The sequence below is a fragment of the Bolinopsis microptera genome, chromosome 4 (assembly GCF_026151205.1).
Source record: "Bolinopsis microptera isolate Bmic1 chromosome 4, MBARI_Bmic_1.0, whole genome shotgun sequence".
NCBI lineage: Eukaryota > Metazoa > Ctenophora > Tentaculata > Lobata > Bolinopsidae > Bolinopsis > Bolinopsis microptera.
The window spans coordinates 15836200-15851470 of NC_087075.1; positions in this window are offsets into that span (position 1 = coordinate 15836200).

Sequence of the window (15271 nt, forward strand, 5' to 3'; positions counted from 1 at the left end):
ATTTTTGCTCAGTAGATACCAACCCCGATAAATGTAAACTTGGACTATGTTGCAATGATATGAATCAGGAACACATAGATATTACACAATTGGTAACACAGTCCGACCGCCAGCCTGCCAGTTAATAGGATACCCAAAATTATTGCCAAATAGCCAAGAATACCTACTTATACTCCCAAGTCCGGGCATTTACACATCAGTTTAAAGTGTAATAGTGGAATATTTATATTTTAACAGTCTAGCCTAGTTGGCTAACCATTATATACCATATCTAGATTGCTATAATTATATCATGAACTTGCTCTACGACGTAGTGGTGCAGAAAAAGTACAGAAAGAAAGCTACAAAAGTAGAAGGAACAATATATTGAATGATAGAACCTTAAAAGCTCGAAGAGATTAAAGTAGAACTTTGAAAAGACTAGTACCATATTACCATACTCTTTGTATGTCAAAACTTTAAAAAGAGTATAATAAAACTTTGAAGCGACAACTTATTGAGTAGCAATATTATAAACGACCTCGTAAAATTTAACCCAAATTCAGAATAAAGTAAGATTCCTAAATATTTCTTCACAAGTATAATAGGCTATAGTCCTAATTGAATGGGTGTGTTATTCCAGTTAAGTGCGTGAATTAGTATTATTGATACAGATTATCATTAACAAATTTAATTATTTAAGAGCAAAACAATAGTCCAGTTTTTGAATAACCAACTGTATTGCCAAGATAATAACCACAATTACTGAGGGAACTAGAGGGAACAACATTGATCTAAACCTGTAGAATTAAGATTAAACTCTTGGTGAAACCATGGCCACAAACCTTTTGAATAACTAACAAGAATATTAAATAGAGTAGGCGTTACTTGTTGAATATTGAATATTCACCTGTTAAACGAACAGAGCCCACGCCCTTCTTGCTTCCACATAGTGACGATTTTAGTGAAGGAAGTTACATAGTTCTGTTCAACGTAATAGTGGTTTACCGGTCAAGTATTTTAAACTCTTCCTCGATTCTCTGACTAAAATCATATTTTGTATTGAGATTCTATGGTTACTACGGTAACTATGGTTACCATAGTAGCCTTATTGTAATGTCAACTACAGACATTATAACTTCAAGGCCTGGGTTTCACATATATAACCATATAACCTATGCTCTTGATTTTACGTAAATGAATCATATTTAACTAGTACCTTCTTCCACGAGTATGATATCTTTATTACATAATTATACTTATAAAACATAAATAGATAAAATCTTAGGTAAAATATTCGGCACGAAATTAAAAATGAGCATGATTTAAACAACAACAAAATTCTTCACTTTTAGAACTACGAAATCAAAATCACAACATACAAACCAACCAAATATAAACCAAAGCAAATTATTAATGAAGCGTAAACGCGAAACTTGTAAAGAGTTAAAGCACCGTGCAAACTTGTTGATTTCTACGTCAGATATATATTCCAATGTTTCACGTTAAAGATGTATAGCGAAGTACCGATATTCTTAATACTTCCTCGGTCCCTGACGTCACTCAATAATGAGTTTTAACGATTTGGAGGAACCGTGAGACATTGGTTTGATGTTTTGTATTTGTGCAGGTTATGTTATATGTTATAACATAACCTGTTATTATATAACATATTATGTGTGATAATAAACAAGTTAATATTAATGGATTTGATCTTATGAGAATGACAACTACTGGGGAGAAAGACTGTAAAACCTATCAGTAATATTATCAAGAGTGGTTGCAAGTGTTGACGTTTAATTTATATTTAAAATTGGTAAATTCATAGGCTAAGTAGGCTTATAAGGGATAAAAACCAGTAGGTTACCATGGTTACTACACTGTTATAAGGGATAAATTTACGAAATATAGTATTGGCAACCGCTTGTCAAGATATTGTAAAAAAATTTTCTTTTTTAGGCAAGAAATTAACACTATCAAAACTACAAATCTTAATTTAAGTTAACTTAAGTAGGTTACCATGACTACACTGGCACACGTACAAGGCACACCTTCGCAACAGTGACAAAAAGGGGGGGGGGTCAGGGGGCGCTACTCGGTACACTGTACAGGGGGGGGGGGGTCAGGGGGCGCTACTCGGTACACTGTACAGGGGGGGGGTCAGGGGGCGCTACTCGGTACACTGTACAGGGGGGGGTCAGGGGGCGCTACTCGGTACACTGTACAGGGGGGGGGTCAGGGGGCGCTACTCGGTACACTGTACAGGGGGGGGGTCAGGGGGCGCTACTCGGTACACTGTACAGGGGGGGGGTCAGGGGGCGCTACTCGGTACACTGTACAGGGGGGGGGGTCAGGGGGCGCTACTCGGTACACTGTACAGGGTGGGGGGTCAGGGGGCGCTACTCGGTACACTGTACAGGGGGGGGGTCAGGGGGCGCTACTCGGTACACTGTACAGGGGGGGGGGGGGGTCAGGGGGCGCTACTCGGTACACTGTACAGGGGGGGGGGGTCAGGGGGCGCTACTCGGTACACTGTACAGGGGGGGGGGGTCAGGGGGCGCTACTCGGTACACTGTACAGGGTGGGGGGTCAGGGGGCGCTACTCGGTACACTGTACAGGGGGGGGGTCAGGGGGCGCTACTCGGTACACTGTACAGGGGGGGGGTCAGGGGGCGCTACTCGGTACACTGTACAGGGGGGGGGGTCAGGGGGCGCTACTCGGTACACTGTACAGGGGGGGGGGGTCAGGGGGCGCTACTCCTTACACCGTACAGGGGGGGGGGGGTCAGGGGGCGCTACTCGGTACACTGTACAGGGGGGGGTCAGGGGGCGCTACTCGGTACACTGTACAGGGGGGGGTCAGGGGGCGCTACTCGGTACACTGTACAGGGGGGGCGCTACTCGGTACACTGTACAGGGGGGGGGGTCAGGGGGCGCTACTCGGTACACTGTACAGGGGGGGGGGGGTCAGGGGGCGCTACTCGGTACACTGTGCAGTGTACACGTTGCTCGTGAAACTAGATAGTACGTTGGTACTCGTCTCAGAATACCAGACAGACGGACGCGTCAACAGTGTTAAAAAGAGATAATTTGTACAGTGCTGATTGTTACTCAACAAGACGGGAGGATGGTAACTAGTGGTGTAACCCTGGTAACTAGTGGTGTAACCCTGGTAACTAGTGGTGTTGCCATGGTAACTAGTGGTGTTGCCATGGTAACTAGTGGTGCAACACTGGTAACTAGTGGTGTAACCCTGGTAACTAGTGGTGTTGCCATGGTAACTAGTGGTGCGACACTGTAAACCATAGAACAAGATATTGGGCAAAAGTACCCGAAATCACAAACAGAAATTAAAAACATGATTTTAATGACAGTACACTAGCGTAAGTGTTCGTGTAGGATATATTCGATATAATGGTTGTCATGGTGATATATTCGGCTCATATTATGAAAGGTTGGCCAGGAAATGTTTAACAAACAGTAATTCTAGAAGGGTACACGTTGTTGAGGTGTAGCAGGGAATATAATTAATTACTTGTCATCGACACACTGATAAAGATGGGAATGGAATCATTTATGGAAATGTGGATTACCGTTTTTGGGTCCTGTCATCTTAGCCTGTGTAGTCATGGTAACCTACTGTCAGCATGATTCAAGGAGTTTAAGTAGGTGTTATTATGGCTTGTGTAAAAACCCCGCGATTTCAGAAGATAATGTGCAGCAAAGTGCTTTGTCAAGTGACCTCATGTCTGTTGATAGTGGTGATGTCATGTTTGTTGAGTTGGTGGGTCGAGAGGTTTCTTTGGAGTTTAATTGGGAGAAAACATAATATGACTTTGTATAATGACACATAAATTATGCGACATAATGACACACAAATTATGCGACATAATGACGCAGGAGAAAAATTTGTCAGAATGTGAAATGTGACAGGCAAATTTATGAAGAATTGGGTATATATGAATTAATTGCATGGTGAAACAGTGCTCAGACAGTTCAGCAGTAAAATAAATTATGAATTAAACGTAATATTAAATATATTCGTTTGTGACAGCATGTGACGTTAAACAGTTTGTGGGAAATCATGGTCTTAGATTCAATAAGAAAAATAAATCATGCTCATAAACAAAATACATTATGCTCGCAAAAAAATAAACTGTGCTTAAAAATAGAATAAATTTCAATTATGCTTTTACAACAGCGATAACGCTAGAAAACATCAACATAATGCAGAATGCTCCCACACCAGCTCTTACAAAATGCTTGAAAACACACTTACATGAGAGGGTCCAGTGACATGACGGAATCCTGGGAGTGGTGTAACCCTGGTAACTAGTGGTGTAACCCTGGTAACTAGTGGTGTAACCCTGGTAACTAGTGGTGTTGCCATGGTAACTAGTGGTGCGACACTGTAAACCATAGAACAAGATATTGGGCAAAAGTACCCGAAATCACAAACAGAAATTAAAAACATGATTTTAATGACAGTACACTAGCGTAAGTGTTCGTGTAGGATATATTCGATATAATGGTTGTCATGGTGATATATTCGGCTCATATTATGAAAGGTTGGCCAGGAAATGTTTAACAAACAGTAATTCTAGAAGGGTACACGTTGTTGAGGTGTAGCAGGGAATATAATTAATTACTTGTCATCGACACACTGATAAAGATGGGAATGGAATCATTTATGGAAATGTGGATTACCGTTTTTGGGTCCTGTCATCTTAGCCTGTGTAGTCATGGTAACCTACTGTCAGCATGATTCAAGGAGTTTAAGTAGGTGTTATTATGGCTTGTGTAAAAACCCCGCGATTTCAGAAGATAATGTGCAGCAAAGTGCTTTGTCAAGTGACCTCATGTCTGTTGATAGTGGTGATGTCATGTTTGTTGAGTTGGTGGGTCGAGAGGTTTCTTTGGAGTTTAATTGGGAGAAAACATAATATGACTTTGTATAATGACACATAAATTATGCGACATAATGACACACAAATTATGCGACATAATGACGCAGGAGAAAAATTTGTCAGAATGTGAAATGTGACAGGCAAATTTATGAAGAATTGGGTATATATGAATTAATTGCATGGTGAAACAGTGCTCAGACAGTTCAGCAGTAAAATAAATTATGAATTAAACGTAATATTAAATATATTCGTTTGTGACAGCATGTGACGTTAAACAGTTTGTGGGAAATCATGGTCTTAGATTCAATAAGAAAAATAAATCATGCTCATAAACAAAATACATTATGCTCGCAAAAAAATAAACTGTGCTTAAAAATAGAATAAATTTCAATTATGCTTTTACAACAGCGATAACGCTAGAAAACATCAACATAATGCAGAATGCTCCCACACCAGCTCTTACAAAATGCTTGAAAACACACTTACATGAGAGGGTCCAGTGACATGACGGAATCCTGGGAGTGGTGTAACCCTGGTAACTAGTGGTGTAACCCTGGTAACTAGTGGTGTAAGCGCTTGAAAACACACTTACATGAGAGGGTCCAGGGACATGACGGAATCCTGGGACGAGGCTCTGTTAGGGTTGCTTGCGGAGGAGGCTGTCCGTTCGTGGTCCTGACTGAACGAGTCCGGGCTGAACAGACCGCTCAGTGTCCGGGTCAGTTTGCTGAACGCTTTGTTGAACATCCGGGTTTTCTTCTGAGAGTAACTGTTGAAATTGCAGTTGGGGATTGAGTAACGAGGGTAGTTGCGGCACTGTAGGGGGAACTGAAGAGCACAAATCCTGTTAAATTTGAAATTTAAATGACAGCTGCGTAACAAATTCAGAACTGCTTGCAAATTCAAATTCGTTGAAATTGAGCTCGATTAGAGGAAGAATTGGGGATGAGCCCTGGGTGGTGCCCCCGTGGTTACCATGGTAATAATGTAAAACTACAACTCTTGCTCTAACGTCTTGTGAGGTAACTAGTCTCACCTTGCAGTTACTGTGTCTCGAAGCAGTAACCAGGGGTAACCAGGGTAACAGCAATTGTTGGTTTAAAGAGTTACGCGGTTTCAAAGTATGGAGACGTTTATAATAAAGGGGAGTGTCTTTTGGTAGGAATCACAAAACGAAGCTGTAGAAGCCGGAGTGTTCGTTACCCTGGCAACAGTGTCACGTGATACGGCAGCTGAAGAGCTATCAAAACCATTAACCAAGATTTAAGTCAGTTCGGGTAGGTCATTCTTGAGGCAGATCCATTATAGATGACTACAGCTAGCTAATAAGGTCAGATAAGGTAGACATTAATGAATTATATTTATATGCAGCTTCTGTAGAAGTTTCGCGGAGTATTAGAGCCTCGTAGAGAGAGTATTAGAGCTCCGAAACTCTTTAAAAATCAAATGGTTACATTAAAGCAGTAAAGAGCGAGTAAGAACCTCTTACAATATGTAAATTATAAACGGTAGTTCGAACTGCTGGCACAGTTTTGGTATCAAATATCAGCGAAACAATCAACAAAGAATGAGTGGCGTAACGTGTGAATTATCACTCTTATATCTTAATGTTAAAAGTGGTGAACGACGTGAGTTCATGTGGTAACTTCATCTGGTAACGTCAGGGGGTGGAGCTGCTAAAGAAACATTCATAGAAATGGTTTTAGATAATGCATCGTTAAAAGTTGACTTCTTCTTTAGAATTGTGAGGAAATAAAGTCCGCTCTGATCAAGATATTCAATACGCAAGGATGATTTCTGTAGCTAACATGAATATGTTGAACACTAACGAACTCGTCTTGGTAATACAACAATTCGTAAAGACGATCAGAACTCTAAAAATCGAGAGAAAGCTATAGATGTACTTGCCAAATTCTTTTGCACGGAATAAGTTCATGATGGCCCCATATTCTTTGAGCATTGAGGCTTTTAAGGTTGTCTAAGAGGTTTAGTTGGACCCGAGGGAATGGTAGCTGGGACATTCATTTATGACGTGGTCCTCGGTTTCAAGGATTGGTGTTTCAAAGAATGGTAGTTCTTCGAAGAACCGCATGACGTCGGTGTCTGAGGAGCAGCAAAAGCGACATGTTTTCACTGCTATGTTGTAGCGATCTGCAGTGTAGCGACCTTTCTCTACCCTCAGATCGTGACTGCCAGATCGAAGTTTAGCAATGTTAGCTCTTTTAACCTTGCATGGGTGCTGTAAGTACGGTTCTTCACCAAACTCAGCTTTGACCGCAGTGTAGAATGACATTAACTAGTAGTGTAACTATGGTAACTAGTAGTGTAACTATGGTAACGCAGTGTAGAATGACATTTTAGGCTGATTGTGAAGATCCTCCTTGCAATACATTGAGGGAGGACGGTCACTGTCCAGGGGGTTCTTCCTGTGTCGCCGTAACAAAAGTTGTTATTTGCCTTTTTGTGGAAACCCAATATCATTTAAGAATTTTCAAGTGAGTGGTTTCAAGAGCATTTTTTGTTGCTGCTTTGGAAAGACTCGCTTCTTGATTTTTCGAGAGGATGGCTTTCACGATGTTGGTTGATGGCAGCCAATCAGGGCATCCATATGTGGCCACTGGCTTGACTAAGCTATCGATGAGTTTTAGCATCGTGCTAGTGGTAAGGGCTCTCGTGTCAATAATTCGTCTCAAAGAAAAGAGTGAGCGAAGACCTTTCTTGCTAAGTTCATTGATCGCTTGTTTAAGGGAACCGTTCAGAGATAATTGGATTCCAAGATAGTAGTATTTTCTGACTGGTGCGATGTCCAAGTTGCCTAGTTTGAAGCCGTAAGCACATTTCAGTATTCGTGAGCTTGTGTTGAGGACCATCACACTGGTTTTGTTGATATTCACAGACAGCTCCCACTTTTCAGCATAGTCATGCAAGCAATGTGTGTGTCATACCTGCATTAGTATCATACCTGCATTACCCTGGCAATAGTGTCAGGTGATACCTGCGTTACCCTGGCAACAGTGTCACGTGATACCTGCGTTACCCTGGCAACAGTGTCACGTGATACCTGCGTTACCCTGGCAAAAGGGTCACGTGATACCTACGTTACCCTAGCAACAGTGTCACATTATACCTGTGTTACCCTGGTAACAGTGTCACTTGATACCTGCGTTACCATGGCAACAGTGTCACGTAATACCTGCGTTACCCTGGTAACAGTGTCACGTGATATCAACATTCAACATACGCATTAGAGGGAGTTGATATAACTCAGTAAACTTCAGCTTAATCCACAAAAACTACTATTAGGAAAGAAAACCAGGGGGATAAAAAGATGAAAATGAAATGTGCAAAAAAACCTTCAAAAGTAAAAATAGCTAGTGCTACGATCAATAAAACAACGAAATTTTAAGTCAACACAAGTTAACTGTAACAGTAGACGTGTATAAGTTGATGTAAGCTATCAAAGCAGGACAGAAAATTGAAAAGACGTCACCAAACATGAATTAATAAACTGTTCGGTAATCGAATAGTTAGGTTAAAATGGGTCATGTTGGCGTCAGTAAAACGTCAGGGAATTTCTATTTGCACTTTTAATACTTTCAACACTTTATAAATGTATAACCAATAATTTTAAAATATGAATATGACGTCAAATGTCGAAACGTGATCTGTTTACCATTATTATGCAATCTTCATAACTAAGTCTATTAAAAAACAGTGAGACATTTTCTCGAAAGAGTTTAATTTGAGCGTATATGAGATTGTATTGTTTCATTGCACTGAAAAGGAAAAGCTAATTAATTAGAACACTGTAAATATCGTGTAATTATGATATTAGATATGTGTAAGATATAGTAATAAGGGTAAAGATAAGAAAAAGCTTTGCAATAATTTGCATCAATGCGGTACAAGATATTTCAAATAACGTCACTGCATTCAAATACATGTAATTTATATTACCCTTATTAAGTGATTATAATTAAGTGATTACAATTAAGTGATTACAATGAGGTGATTACAATTAAGTGATTACAATTAAGTGATTACAATTAAATAATTATGATTAATTGGATTATCAAATATTAATAATTATAACTCCACTTTTGATCTATTGACGGCCACTTATTATTTTCATAATCGCACCAGTTTTTTGTCGTTTTTTTTTCAGGGAGTGCGATTACAAAACTAATCGCTTTGCTTTGAGAGCAACCGAAAACATATTAAGTGCGATTATATAGGCTAATCTTTAAGAGTTAAGTGCAGAGTTAAGTAAGATAACAGAGTCAATTAAGGGAACACACAGCAGGCAAGCAAAACGTTCAAACTAAACAATCATCACAACTGAAAATAATAGGACCTAATCTTGGTCCATCCCATCCTCTCTTCCTATATCGGCCAATAGCAATCGTTGAGTTATGTCATGTGACTCAGATCCGACCAATCACATATTACAGGAGCAATGTAAGTGACATTCGATCCTCGGATATTTCATATCATGAGGTTTTCTTTTTCAAAGCCTGACTTCAGTAACCGACTGTAGTCATTATTGCAGTCTGAAAGTCAATTCTTATTTTAAGTAGTTGGGGAGAGAGTGCACTGTTGGGGAGAGCATATAACTACATTAAAGTAAGGTGCTTCATAAATTCTACAAATTGCACAGCTCTCAAGTGCAGGCTTTATTTTCATAAAACTTGCATGAAAATAACGTCGTCAGTGTACTTGAAGTTAGAAATATTTCGGATTCAATGGAGAAAATATTGATCTTTTGATTAATTGAGAGAGAGAGAGGGACCCCACACTTGCTTTTTTTCAGGCCACAAAATACAAAAAAAGCGACCATTTCTTACAACATTCCACTCACACCGCTACACATGGCACAGTACTATTATAGCGATCATCACGAACAATATAAGCTTATAAATATGAGTAACACTAGGCCCAGCAAAGAGTAAATTTAGTAGAATTAATGAACTAGTAGAGATTATAAACCACTATTGGGATGAAAGTGAGATGAGCTAAGTATTAATTAATTTGCTTCTGCACTCCTTGGCCCGTGACGTAAATTATTATCTTATATCTATAATAGACTACTATAGTCGATAAGAATGTTATGTATTTAGTAAGGAGCTTATAGACTACTGTAAGTATAAGTCGATAAGAATGTTATGTATTTAGTAAGGAGCTTATAGACTACTGTAAGTATAAGTCGATAAGAATGTTATGTATTTAGTAAGGAGCTTATAGACTACTGTAAGTATAAGTCGATAAGAATGTTATGTATTTAGTAAGGAGCTTATATACTACTGTAAGTATAAGTCGATAAGAATGTTATGTATTTAGTAAGGATGTGCTCAGTATTCGCTGTTGGGAGAAAACGATCAAATCAGTAATTATTTACATAACCCTAACATAACCAAACCAGTCATAAGAGCAACAAATCTTAACCGAACCGACATTTTGGTCGTTTCCTAACTGATATCAAATGTAAACAGATCAGAAGGCAAGCAAATTGCTTAGCCATATGAACAGTGTAGTAAAACAACAGATTCAATTATATATCCACAAATCTAATAATTTGCATTCTATACTGGTCCAAGTACCAACACTGAATACATACAAACCATCCAACCACCACTGAATACATACAAACCATTCAACTTTGAAAAACATTATCACTACTGCATTCAAAATATACTTCATTTAAAATTTCGAGAAATTGAGGTGGAGACTGGAGGGATCAAAGGTATAAATGGATTGTCTTGACTCCCTCAAAAAATAACACCGATCCCTTGCAAAACAACACGTATCATAGCAACACGTATCATAGCAACACGTATCATAGCAACACGTATCATAGCAACACGTATCATAGCAACACGTATCATAGCAACACGTATCATAGCAATGTAATCAGTGTTGTTATTGTTTAATACACAGCACAACAGAAAGTTAACAGATTTATACTCTCTGACTCCACATAACAGTATCAAGTAACATCAAACAAGGCATTTATCAGGATTTTCACACCCGGGTTGTGTAAACCCCATCATCTTCAGTAACTTCAGTCGAGTGTTAAGTTTCTAGTTAAGAGGGGGGGGGGGGGGGCTTGCTGTTCGGAGACTCTTACAAATGTTTTGTTGCACCGTGCACAATACGTGGCCACATAGAACTAACTCTTAGATTAGGAAAACGACTGGAATTCTTTATTTGATTGTACATGTTACCTGTAATCTTTAAAAGCATTCAATCCAATTATGAGCTGAATTTTCCTACCAGTCTACCACATGCTAGCAAAAGTGCCAATGTGTCTGAGGTGACCAGCAATACTGGTCACGTGGGATAACGTGTAATGTGTCTGAGGTCACGTGACCAGCAATACGATTCTCAGAAAGGCGGGAAGTTTTGTCACGTGACCAGCAATACGATTCTCAGAAAGGCGGGAAGTTTTGTCACGTGACCAGCAATACGATTCTCAGAAAGGCGGGAAGTTTTGTCACGTGACCAGCAATACGATTCTCAGAAAGGCGGGAAGTTTTGTCACGTGACCAGCAATACGATTCTCAGAAAGGCGGGAAGTTTTGTCACGTGACCAGCAATACGATTCTCAGAAAGGCGGGAAGTTTTGTCACGTGACCAGCAATACGATTCTCAGAAAGGCGGGAAGTTTTGTCACGTGACCAGCAATACGATTCTCAGAAAGGCGGGAAGTTTTGTGCCGTTCATTGGAAATAGTACAGCTCCGTTAAAACTAAACATAACAAAAGATAACAAACAAAAAAATGTGAGTAAAATTGTAAAATGTGCAATCAATAAAATGGAATTAATGAACTGTCCCGATGGGCTCATGGACTAAACATATTGGAATACTCCGTGACTAAAATACTGAAAATAGACTAACTCTAAGACTAAATTACAATAATAATAGTACTGGTATAATAAATATATATACTACAAAACCCGTGGTGCACTCTCAGAGAGGAAGCTAATAGTATTTTTTGTTAGTAAGTTTAAATCGCGTCAAACAATATCCTACACAACCGAAGATAATTATGTCAAATTTTTCACGGACATAATTATTCACGATCATGACCACCGGTGGCGTAACGTTGCTCTGCAACGATCTGGAAGGGTTGACATTGTCAATCAATGAAAAAGAACACGTATACTGAAAGTCTATTAAAATGCTGATTAAGTCCGTGTCTCAGGAGACATCACACAATTAATCTTACTTGGATTAAGTTTAATTTACTAAGCATATTATATATATGCAACACTTGGTGAAGTTGAATGATTTAATTTAATTTCGAAACCAAATTGGACGGAACAAACGTTAAATAAACTTTGCTCGTGCGGACCATAGTCACGTGACAATTTCCTGCCTCCTGATTGGTTGCCTTTTGAGTACGTACTTATTATCTCTCTCCTTTATCACGCCACTAAATCCACTTGTCTCACACGCGCTTCTCTGATAGTTATTTAGAATATATATTCGCATGTATCCACATTCCACACTATATTTACATTACACGTTCAACGTGATATCATTATCAGTGCAGTGTGTACAACACCAACTACACCAGAGTAGGCCCTGCCATCTCGAAGTGGCTTCTCTGATAGGCCGAGCAAAGTCACGTGACAGCGACACACGACAATTTCGTTGGTTGTCATGGCGATGGTGCGCGCTGATTGATTCACAGCTTCACGTGACTTAGATACTCTATTCTGGTTGGCCCATTTGTGACAGAGACGCCTGAGGGTCGTATGTTTACTGTTTAGGGCAGAGTTCTTCGAAATATAATGGAGATAATTATAAGATAAGGGTTGTTCTAAGTAGCTACTCGAGTATTTGAGTATCATGCACGTGGGCGCTTTTCACTGAGTATATCATTATAATTTGTGATTTGAGCAAACTGCAAATCACCTCGAATAGATTATTGCTATCCTAAAGTTACTCTAGTAGCAGGGCATAGTTAAGTAAAATGGATCAGTGGTGATCGGTAAAACCTACTCCAGTTATACAACGAGGACAAACTTGCTACGGAGCAAAAGAAATTGAATATTCTCTCTGTTAAACAAAAGTTTATTTATAACGATCTTATGATCTTCTGATTTAAAATAGTGAACATAAGACGTGAATAATAAGAGGGAGTTATTTGCGTGAATGTTTAGTTACGAACGACAATGATTTCGTTTTATGATTATTTTGAAAATTACCTATATATAGACTAGGTGACACTGGGATTCGAACCCTGAACCTTCTGCGCAGAAGGCGGATGCTCTAACCACTAGGCCACCTAGTATAGTTACCTATATATATATACAGGATTAAATAGGATTAAACAGGATTAAACATAAATTTTTCAATGAGAGCCCTAACACTCACGTCTTGAATATACATCAATATAATAGAAATAAATAAATAAATAATGTGCAAGAGTGTTCTTAAAATAAAAATGTAAAAATCATAAAAATTTAACTTCGTCACATCTTTTGTTGAAAGAGAAACAAGTGCAAATAATATAATTTAGTTCCCATGAACATATTGTTCCAAAATGATATGATATGGTGATCGTGATATGAAATGAAATGAAGCTCGACTTGACTGTCACGTATCCGCAGAGGAGTTCTGTTGAGGTGTAGCGGGGACTTTACAGCTGGACTTCAGCAGATCCTTCTTAGTGACTTCCTTCTTCGGGAAACGCCTGTTGTTTGCTCTCACCAAGAACCTCGCTGTTTCTCTTATGAGGCTGACATCTGTGAATAGCCCCTCTAAGTTTATTGTTTACCCCATATACTCAAGCAAGATGGAGTACCTATTTGTTTGCAGTGTTTGGACATGATTCTCAGTAACCTATTAATAATGTATTCAGTATTCAGTAAGTTTGATTATTATGGAATATTTGAGTATAAATCTGATCTGTAACCGTCCCTTTCAATTTTGAGCCCACATTTTTCACCGCTGACACTTATTTAACCTCACGTTACCGATAAGTTAAAACCGCGGCGTGCAACAATAGTTACCTGATTAATGACAAAATCATGCCACCTACAAAAGCTGGCACTTCTTCTGGCAGTGAATGAGTGAGATATTAGGTAATCGTACTGCAGTAGTAACCATGGTAACGAGGGTAGTGCGATACGTGCAGATATTAAAACTGGGCTCCTCATTCTACTGCTTCTGGTGAACTAATGACGTGACAATGTATCGCTCAATAAATAACGTGACAATGGGAATTGTGTAGATAAGAGAGCAATAAACACGTCCACAGAAAATTCGATTATTTACAGAAACCATTATCGTGGGATATCTGCAGTAGTAACCATGGTAACGAGGGTATCTGCACTTGCTTTGAGAAACGTTTAATGTGCAGAAAATCAAATTGTGCGCAGTTAAGAGTAACGTCTTAGAGTCAGAGGAAAGACCATGCCTGTAAAAACATTTAAAGTTTATGACGGGATGGCTGAAAGTTGCATCCTGTCCAAATTCTATTGGCAGATGGATAATAATGGCAAACCGTAGTCAAAATTGTTTTAAATATTTTGCTCGTCACGACAGTGCCAGGACAGTGCCACGACTGTGCCACGACAGTGCCACGACAGTGCCACGACAGTGCCACGACAGTGCCACGACAGTGCCACAACGGCGCGTCGAAGCGGCGAAGTCCTCCAATGTTAACAAGTTCTTTACGACTACACGTGTTCTTTACGACTACACGTGTTCTTTACAGAAAGCTGTAAGGAAACCGTTCTCTGACAGATTACCAACTTTATCTTTAAGTTTATCAAGACACTCGTCTACCATCGTCATTTTGCTTTTATTAAATTGAACGTCACAGCACGCAATAAATTTACATACAACAATGTTAAACAATTGGAGTTCACACCACTTTTTTCGTTTTTCAGGTAACTTTGACGTCAATTTTATGGACGTCAACTTAATTTGTGCGTCAAAAATTTGTTTCAAAAATGTATAATACTATTCTATATTTTAGTCAGCAAAAGTACTGAAGCAAGGGGGTTGGGGTAAGTCATTGCCTTTAGTAAATCCGAGTGCCATGAAATATTACAAAGTTTATTGCATTGAGTTTGTGACTTGGATTATTAAGCATTTAAATTCGTTATCTGACTCTTTCTAACACTGTTAAATATTATCATGTCCCTCCGCAAGCAATCCTCGCCCATTTTTTATATCCGTGGTTTTCGATATCAAGCTAAATGGAATCAAGCATTTAAAACCTTATTTGCTACGAACATGTCTGGTATAACAAGTATAACTGCAACTTAACATGCCTACTTTTGATTTAATTTAGTGCAGCGTGTGACAGCTTGAAACCGTGTTCTATTCTGGTTTCCTTATCTCTAATATCTGATTTACCACTAATTTGGAG